At 36.6% G+C, this 9,648-nt stretch overlaps 1 pseudogene; it reads right to left on the reverse strand.

The window, feature by feature from the left end:
- Positions 1 to 4,576: 4,576 nt before the first annotated feature.
- On the reverse strand, positions 4,577 to 5,901 carry LOC102859441 (annotated as a pseudogene).
- Positions 5,902 to 9,648: the final 3,747 nt, after the last annotated feature.

A 9,648-nucleotide genomic window follows, 5' to 3' on the forward strand; every position in this document is an offset into this window, starting at 1 on the left:
AATCACTTCACCATCCATCCTGATGTTGAGCCTCAATCCATATTGAAGGCTGCAGTCCTTGACCCTCTGCAGCAGGCATTTCAGGTTCTCCTCAGTTTCAGCAAGCAGGGTTGTGTCATCTACATAACTCAGATTGTTAATAGATCTTCCACCAATCCTGACTCCACACTTCTCCTCATAGAGCCCAGCCTCTCGGATAATCTTTTCTGCATACAAGTTGAAAAGGTGTGGAGCTAGGACACATCCCTGGCATAAACCCTTCCCAATTTTAAACCATGCAGTGTTTCCTTGCTCTGTTCTGATGACTGCCCCTTGGTCCAAGCATAGGTTTCGCATTGGCACTATCAAATGTTCTGGGATTCCCATTCTTCTCAGAGTCAGCAGCAGTCTGTCATGATTCACACAGTCAAACACCTTTGCATGATTAATGAAACAGATAGACATTCCTCTGGTATTCCTTGTTTTCAGACAAGCTCCCTCTAACATTAGCTACAATATCCCTGGTACCATGGCCCTTCTAAGCCCAGGCTTGACTTCTGATAGTTCTCCACTGATGTGCTGTTCCTGTCGCTTTTGGATAATCTTCACCAGAATCTTGCTTACATGTGAAGATATTGTTCTATAGTTTTCACACTCTGTTGGGTCACCCTTCTTTGGAATGGAAACAAATATAGATCTCTTCTAGTCAGTTGGCCAAATGGTTGTTCTCCAGATTTATTGGCACAATTTGGTGAGCACATCGAGGGCAGCATCTGTTAGCTGAAATACATAAATTGGTATACCATCTATTCCTGGGGTCTTGTTTTTTGCTATTTCTTTCAAAGCAGCTTGAACTTCTTCATCACCATAGGCTCTTTCTCATATGTTGTTTCATTAAATTCCTCTGTGTCTATCAATTCCTTTTGAGATAGTGACTCAGTATATTCTTTCCATCTTCTTTTAATACTTCCTGGATCATATAATAGTCTGCCTAAAGCATCCTTGATTATAGCAACTTGAGGTTTGAATTTGTTCTTCAGTTCCTTGAGCTTAAGAAATGCTGAGCGAGTTTGGCCCTTTTGATTTTCTGACTCCAGCTCCTTGCACATTTCATTGTAATATTTCACTTTGTCTTCCTGCGCTGCCCTCTGGAATCTTCTGTTTAGCTCTTTAGTATCTTGAATTCTTCCTTCTGCTTTGGCTTCTCTGTGCTCCAGTGCAATTTTCAGGGTTTCTTCTGACATCAATTTTAGTCTTTTCTTCCTCCTTTGTCTTGGTAATTACCGTTTGCACTCTTTCTGAATGATACCCTTGATATCCTCCCACAACTTATTTGATCTTCACTCATTAGTGTTCAAGGCCTCAAACCTGTTCCTGCAATGGTTCTGAAATTCAGATGGGATAGACTCAAGGTCATATTTTGGTTTCCATGGATTCAGTTTAATTTTTTTTTTAGCTTTAGCTTGAACTGGCATATGAGTAGTTGGTGGTTTGTTCCACAATCAGCTCCTGGCCTAGTTTTCACCGCTGTTATCGAGCTTCTCCAGTGGGTCTTTCCTGCAGAACTAATCAATCTGATTCCTATGCACACCTTCAGGTGAAATACATCTATATAATCTGGATTTATGTTTCTTATAAAATGTATTTGCTATGAATAAGTCATTGATTGTGCAAAATTCGATCATTCTATGCAGTTTCATTTCTGTCACCAAGTCCATGATTTTCCAATACTAATAATTCTTCTCTGTTGACAACTTTTGCATTCCAGTCATCCATTATTTTTAATGCATCTTGATTCCATGTTCGAGCGATCTCTAACTATAAAAGTTGGTAGAAATCTTCTATTTCCTCTTCCTTGGCTCTGGTTGTTGGTGCATATATCTGAATGGTAGTGGTATTCACTGGCCTTCCTTGTATGCTAATGGATATTATCCTGTCACTCACAATATTGTATTTCAAGACGTACCTAGAAATGACTTTACCTATGAAAGCAACCCCATTTTTCCTCAACTTTTCATCTCCGGAGTAGTATATGATCAAGGCAGCATGGAAATCACGGGATGCGTGGAGGGAGAGGGACAGGAATCTTTACAGTCTCTAAATCTGAATATTCAGATTAAGACAGACTAGGAAGAAGGATTGGCTATCCACTTCTGAAATAGCAGACCTCTGAAAACCGTATGTACAAAAGAACACTTGTAGAATAACAGAGCAACTGCAGTGGAGCTTTCATGTATGGAAATACAAAGAAAGAGGAACAGTTTTAAGCAGACACTAGTGATTGGAACATGGAATGTGAGAACCATGAATGTAGGAAAATTAGATATTATTTAGGAAGAAATGGAACAAATAAATATTGACATACTAGGTACTGGTGAGATGAGATGGACTGGCATGGGACCTTTTGAGTTGACGATCATATGACATATTACTCCAGAGATGAAAAGGTGAGAAAAAATTGGGTTGGAGTTGATACAGTATATTTAATATTGGAGAAATAGACTATACATTTCCTGGAGGACTTTTGAGGAGGATATACTATTGATTCCTCCAATGGGCTTTGGAATGTGGGCTTGACACTTGATGTTGTCACTTACTACCTGCATGACCTTGAATAAATTTCTGAATATCTTTGGTTTATTTCTTCTTCAGCATCTTAGCATATCCTTAGTTTTGCCATTTTTCTCAGCTTCTTCACAGGGTTAACTTAAGAACTACAATTTATCATGTAAGGAAAAGTACCTGGCATAGATACTGTTTCACGTTAAGCAGTTGCTAAGTTCTGAAGTCATACTTACTTTTCCATTTTAGAAATCAAAAGGTTTAAGATATTTGAATGAAATGTGTCTAAGAGCAGTCAAGTTATGATGGTATTTTCTAGAGTTTTATATCTGGAAAGTTCGTTAAGCCTTAATACACCAGATAAGGACACTGAGATACAGAGTAGTGACAGAACAAGTTCCAGGCTACATAATTAACTGATGATGGGGACCAGACAGTTTCCAATTCCAGAGATTTCCTAGAGAGATAAGCACCTATGTTTTTTTCTTTCCTCTACCACTCTGATCGATGGCTTGGCGTATAGATTCAGGATTTACTTTTAACTCTGCCAAAGGTATCCTTTTGCATGATATAGATAACACAAATTTTGTAGCAGTTTGACAAGTATTAAATGGCTTATAATAAACTGTCACTATGTAATATCACCAAAAAACCCTGAGAAATGTTATCTAGCTTCTGCAGGAAATTAAATGAGAGTCCCTTTAACCCATATCTTCTTTACAAAATGATGACCATTTATAAAATGAGACATAAATAAAAAGTAACCAAACTCCCTGCCTTAGAGTCATTTCTAACTCACTGCAACCCCACAGGACAGAACTGAATGTCCCGGTATATATCCTTACAAAAGTCTAAGTCACATTTCTGGAGTTCTGGTCTATATGTAGTCTGTTGTGAATTTCTCTGTTGACTTAAAATCTGCACATCTTTAATCGTTTGAACCCACCAGCAGCTCTTTGAAAGAAGGTGAGGAGTCTCTACCCCATATGATTTACACCTTTGGAAATCCCATGGGGAATCCCAGTGAGTTGGAAGTGACTTGATGATGGCAATGAGCTTGACTTTATTTATTTATTTATTTAAAACTCAAGCTCTTTATCTACACTTTTATCTCCTGTGTATCAGAAGGGCTGGTGTGTTTGAACCATTAACATTTCAACTGACAGTCAAGCATTTTTACCACTGTGCTATCAAGACAATGAAAAGCAAATTGCTGGAGGGAGCCTGAAATTTTACCAACCAAAGTAGGTGGATTTCCAGGGTTCCTGTCATATTTGGAGTAAAATCTATACTGAACGTGGAACAGACATATATATACCAGTGTGAGAAAGATAGAGAACAATTACCTGGCAATTTGGGCAACATGCCTAGACTAGAGACTCTTTATGAAAAAGAGAATAACAATTTGTATGAATGCCAAGCTCCTCTCTGAAATAGTCATCCTGGTTATAGTTATTTTTTTTTTTAATATTTGAAGTATTAAGTTTGTTAAATGGTATTTACACTATCACATTTTTCCTTTTATTTAAAAAATGTATTTAAAATGTACTGTTGACAAAGCTTCACCAGAAATGATCCAAACAAGTAGGGAAATTCCATTAATACTAGTGAAGCACTACTAAATTCTAGGACATGTGGCCTAGGACCCAATAAAAACTCCCAGATAGTGTCATTGATGCAAAATCCAAATGCCATTGCCTTTCTTAAACATGTGGTCATATAACAAACAAGATTCAATCATTCCTATTCTTTCAGGAGTACATAAAATGAAAATATCAGTGAAAAACTAATATATCTCCTCTTCAAATGTTTCTTACAGATACACTTTCACTATTTTTACTAGTGAGAAGCATGACTTAAAAGGTATTCTTTTTCACAAGTCAGATAGCCACCATTCAACCAATGCTGTCAGTAGGTTCATAGTGCAAATAACCTCTTATCTCTTGCTGTTGCATCAAGCCGGTGTCTTGGAGTCTTGGGTCTTCGCCGTCCACTCGGGACAGAACAGGACCAGCGGTTCGGGGGTCCTTCACCTCTACTTACTTAGGCATTGTGCTTTCCCCTTCCCACCCCCCATTTCACTGATGACACAGATGTGATTAAAATCCCTGAAGTATTCAGTATTATAGTCAAGGGCATACCCTAAACAAACTTGTCTGGAATCTCAAAGCCAACAAAGTCTGGTCCATACATGATGTTTGGAGGAGGAGTTCCCACCAGCATGCTGGAAACTTTGACCATCATTGGATTACACTGGTTGACCAAGGAAAACAGAGTCTGCACGGTTTTCCCAGTGTTAATTATATCCTAACAATGAAGACATTCTTTCCAGGTAAATTTGAGAGATCATCTCCACCGACTACTTTGAAGTTTCCTGTAGAATGGTCATGATAGTAGCTCTACAGTCATGGGAAAGGATTTACCACTATTTATTTCTTTTTAAAAATATATTACTCTGATTTATTTACAAAGTTTGAATACATCATTTTTCACAAAAGATCCTTCCCATTTCCTTCACCCCACCCACTCATCTAACTGTGCAACCCTATGATTCAGACACTACCTCTCATCCTCACCCCTCTATTTCAACCATTCCCCACCCCCAACCCCCACCTTGGATCCTTATACTCATTCTACAATAATGGTTTTATACAGTATTTATCTTTATGGAACTTAGTTAGTTCACTCAGCATAATGCTCTCCAGTCTCTCCCAAGTTAGGTAGTAATTTACAAACTGATTGTTCCTGCATGCATCATGGTATTCCATTGTATGAATGTACCACAACTTCTCAATTCATTCGTTTGTGTTTGGACATCTGGGCTGTTTCCATGTTTTGCGATGTTGAATAATGTTGTTAGGAACACTGGTGTGCAAGTTTCTGTTTGAGTCTCAGTTCTCATTCTCTTAGGGTATATTCCAAGCATTGGAATAGCTGTTTTATCACTATTTCTGTTCAGTGCTTTGATGTAATCCATCAGTTCAACAAAGAATTTATAGCTGCTCTTGAGCACAAAGAGGGCCATGATGTGATGGCCATATCCCATATCAGTCTTGTCCATAGTTAGTCCATAAGGAGTAAACAATTTTTCCAAATCCTCCATGCAATGATTATTGTGTTGTGTACCATTGAGTTGGAACTGACTCATAGTTGACCCTCTGGCAGGTTTTCAGAGGCAGTTAATCCCTCGTGAGGAGATTGCCCATCTTTCTCCTGCAGAGCCTTGGGTGGGTTTGAACCACATGTCTTTGGGATTGTAACACAGCTTCTTGCCACTAGGCCACCAGATATATAAAACAGATTTAGGTCATAGCCTGCCTTGTAATCATCAAGCACAACTCTGGGGCTGCTGGTCACCATCACAGAGTTGCCGGCATGAGGACTGAGACCAGGGCAGACAGTCAGGAAGGAACCATACTGCACAGTCATTTTTATATGTCATTTACTTATAATTATACCCATAATAACATGCTTATCTTCATAAGATACAATTTCTTCTAATATTTCTTTTGCCAATATATAAATTTCTTTCTAAATAGGTTACTCATATAATCTATACTTCGTAGAATACCCACTCCCGTTGATTATTCAGAGACAAGTATAATGCAGAGTTGTTCTTCAGCAACCATGTTGTTGTGTGATAACCTTTTATCTACTATGGGAGAGGGTTGATATAATGGGAAATGAGTATCAACGGCCTTCCTTACTTCCTTTCTATGGACTTTTCATTTCTTGTGATACTTTCTATTTATTTCATGGTCTTCATTGCTCTTTTGACACATCCCATAGACCAGGCATTGATGAGTGGTGTTTGTATGCCAGTGGTATTTGTTCTCCTTTGAAATCTGTTACTCTCTTCAGTATTTGGCTACATCTCTGGAAAGTGACCCAAGAAATCGATTTATACTAAATATCAATTCTAACTTGCTTTAGAGAGAGAATAGATTTTTAAAAAAACAAAACCCAAACAAACCCAAAACCACACACACAATGAAAACCAAAACTGCAACCACATCCAAAAACCTGAAGAGTTTAGTGGTTAATTTTGGTCCTACCATTCCTGAGCTGTATAACTCTGGTTAAGGTACAAAAGTTCTCAGAACCTTGTTGATTTTTATGGAAATATCAAGATAATGATACCTACTGGGGGGCTGACAGGTGAGTGTTGTTAAAATGGAATTAACTATGCTAAATGACTCAACTTTGAATTTTCCCTTGCTTCAATTTTCTAGGCTTAAACCTAGAATATGATATATTTTTATCTTCGAGTGAATTGTTGCTATTTTGAAAAATAAAGTTTTTCTTCTGTTCCTTTTGCTCTGAGTTGGAAGTACCTTTTCTTGGAGCCAATTGCTGTTTTCTGTGATTTGGGAAACAGATAAGAAAGAGGATGCTAGATTTTCTGCTTCTTGTTGTGATGCTTTTGGTGACTGGTACTAACCCTGGGAGTTCTGGTGGCTCAGTGGCCAAGAAGATGCACTGCCAACCCAAAGGCAGGGGGTTTGCATCCACCAGGTGCTCTGCAGGAAAAAAAACCAGCTATGTCCTCCTGTGTGATTTACAGGTGCTAAAAAGCTACCGGAGGGTCATGTATTAATTGATTCCAAGTTGACTGCACATAACAACAACGCTAAACTTAACTGTGATCATGAAGTACCAAAGTGTTGGGTTAAATGTTACTGGCTCATTTGAAGACAGAAAAAGGACTCATAAATGACTTTAAAAATGGAGTTATAATGAGGGAAGTGCTTTTTACTATCTTAAATGATTCTCAAAAATTTTTATTTGGGAACTTATTTTTACATATTTTTATTGTTCCTTTGTCAGGGATATCAAGAAATTAATAAAATTATTGGTGATATGAAATGTTAATTTCTCTTTTCTTGTAAGTTACCTAGAACTCAATGGGCTCTTTCTCCTAAAAAATTAAAAAAAATAAAAGACCTTGACACACAAAATAATAATTTGCAGATTTCTCATGAGGATGAAATTTTATATGTAAAAATTCTAGCATAATATCAGGTATATCAATAATTGCTTAACTATATAAACACAATATCTTAAATTTCAAAGGAAAGATATGGAAAGTAATCTTAAAAAGACTTATAATAAGTAATAGGGGCTCTTTAGAGGGACTGACAGAGTTTGGAGAAGATACTTTCTGGATCCAGGAAGAGAAATTACCATCTTAAACTTTTATTATGCATATGATTGAAATACACAGAAATGTTGAAAGAATTTTACAGGGACCATCCACAGCCCCATTACTTAGATTATTAATATCTTGACATATTTAGTTATATATTTAGTATGCAAATAACATAGTTACTTAGTTACATATCTATAAACCCTTATTTCCATCTCTGTTTCTGGAAACATTTCAAGTGAATTGCAGAGGTGAATACACTTCACCCCTAGGCACATCCGCAAGCATGCAATTAACTAGAATTCTTTCTGTCAGTGGTTCCTAATTTAAGTTAAAATTTACATACAATGCAATCCCTCATTTCTTGAAACTTGACAAATGGTACACCTGTGTAATCTAAACCGAATCAAGAAACATTATCAGGACTCCAGAAAGTTTCCTTTTATGCACTCTTTTGTGTCTGGCTTCTTTCACTCAGCATGGTGTCCTTGAGATTCATCTCTGTTTTCTGTATCAATAGTTCCATCTACTTTATTGTAAATAACAGAGAGTTGTCTTTTAGGAACTCTTTAGTTACTTCTCAAAGACAATTTCTCCCTCTGCTCCGGCTAAAGCCAATTTAGGGCATCTTTTAAAATAAATGGAAAAGTTATCAGTAGATCATCTGAGTTGTTTTGTTCCCCCCCCCCCACACACTAACACCTGCTGTTTGGGGGTGTTGCTCTCAGTTATCCCTTAGAAATCTAAATTCTACTTGTCCTTGTTGAAAAAGGAATTTGCTAACAAGGTAAAACTCGATTATTTCATGGGGTTTAAGGAGAACATCCTTTCTAATTTAATGTTTTCTCCTCCCTGGATGTACTTGGATATACTTATCAACTATAGGCAGCTGTGACTATTCGTAGGGCAGAGGGTATGAGGAATCTGAGCATAACTAACTGTTTTCTTCTGTCATCAAGCTGATGGGATAGTGGCGGGACTATGGTCTCACCATTGTAAGAATTTTCCATTAATTCTAATTCTAAACCAGAGAAAGTCTGTAAAAAGGAAGTCTGACAAAGGCCACATTTAGCAAGTGACACTCATTGAGTATGGGTAACGGTATGGCAGGCATGAAAAAGAGAGATAAGGAACCAATTACCTTCTGTAATATAAGGACATGAAATATCTAGTTCAAGCCTAAAGTCACTACTAATTTTTTGTGCATATGTGAAAATGTAAAATGGAGATTGTTGGGTGACTAATAAAGAAGTGGGGGAAAAAAAGAAAATACAAATGAAAGCCTGAGGAAACAATATACCTGACCCAATCAAATCAACACTAGAACAAATGGTCTACTTGAAACCAACAGAGGAAACAAGAAGAAAAAAAGGAAAATTCTTCAGTAAGTTTGTCTTAATCTCTTGGCCAGAATATTTATCAAAATAATTCCTTTACAAATAAAATAAGACATGTCTTACATTTCCACATACATTTACTTTTCTGTTGACATGAATGCATCTTTAACTACAATTGGTGGGTCTTTATTTTTTTCATATGCTGCAGAAAGAAATTACTAGGAAAAATGAGATCTAAAATACTGAAAAAAAAACCCCACAGATTTTTACTTGGTTAAAAGAACATAAAATCACTTTGTCAGATACTAAAAAAAATTAAATCCTTTTAGTTCTAATTATTTGGATCAGACAGTTGATCCGCAGAGGAAGTGTAACATAAAAGGTGATTTTTATACAGACAGGTGTTATTATGCTTCAAAGGTTAACACATCAGAAAAAAGACAAATATGAACAAATCTATTCATTAGGATGACATTTCTTCTGCTATTTTCAGTTTCTAAGTAATTTTACTGTTTGTCATTGCTGTTTACCATATGTGGGCATAATATAATAATATAATTAATATAATATAATATAATTAATATAGTTAATATAATTAATATAAAATTAATAACATTTAAGTCA

The sequence above is a fragment of the Elephantulus edwardii genome, unplaced genomic scaffold (assembly GCF_000299155.1).
Source record: "Elephantulus edwardii isolate Elephantulus edwardi_28Jun2011 unplaced genomic scaffold, EleEdw1.0 scaffold00098, whole genome shotgun sequence".
NCBI classification, from domain to species: domain Eukaryota; kingdom Metazoa; phylum Chordata; class Mammalia; order Macroscelidea; family Macroscelididae; genus Elephantulus; species Elephantulus edwardii.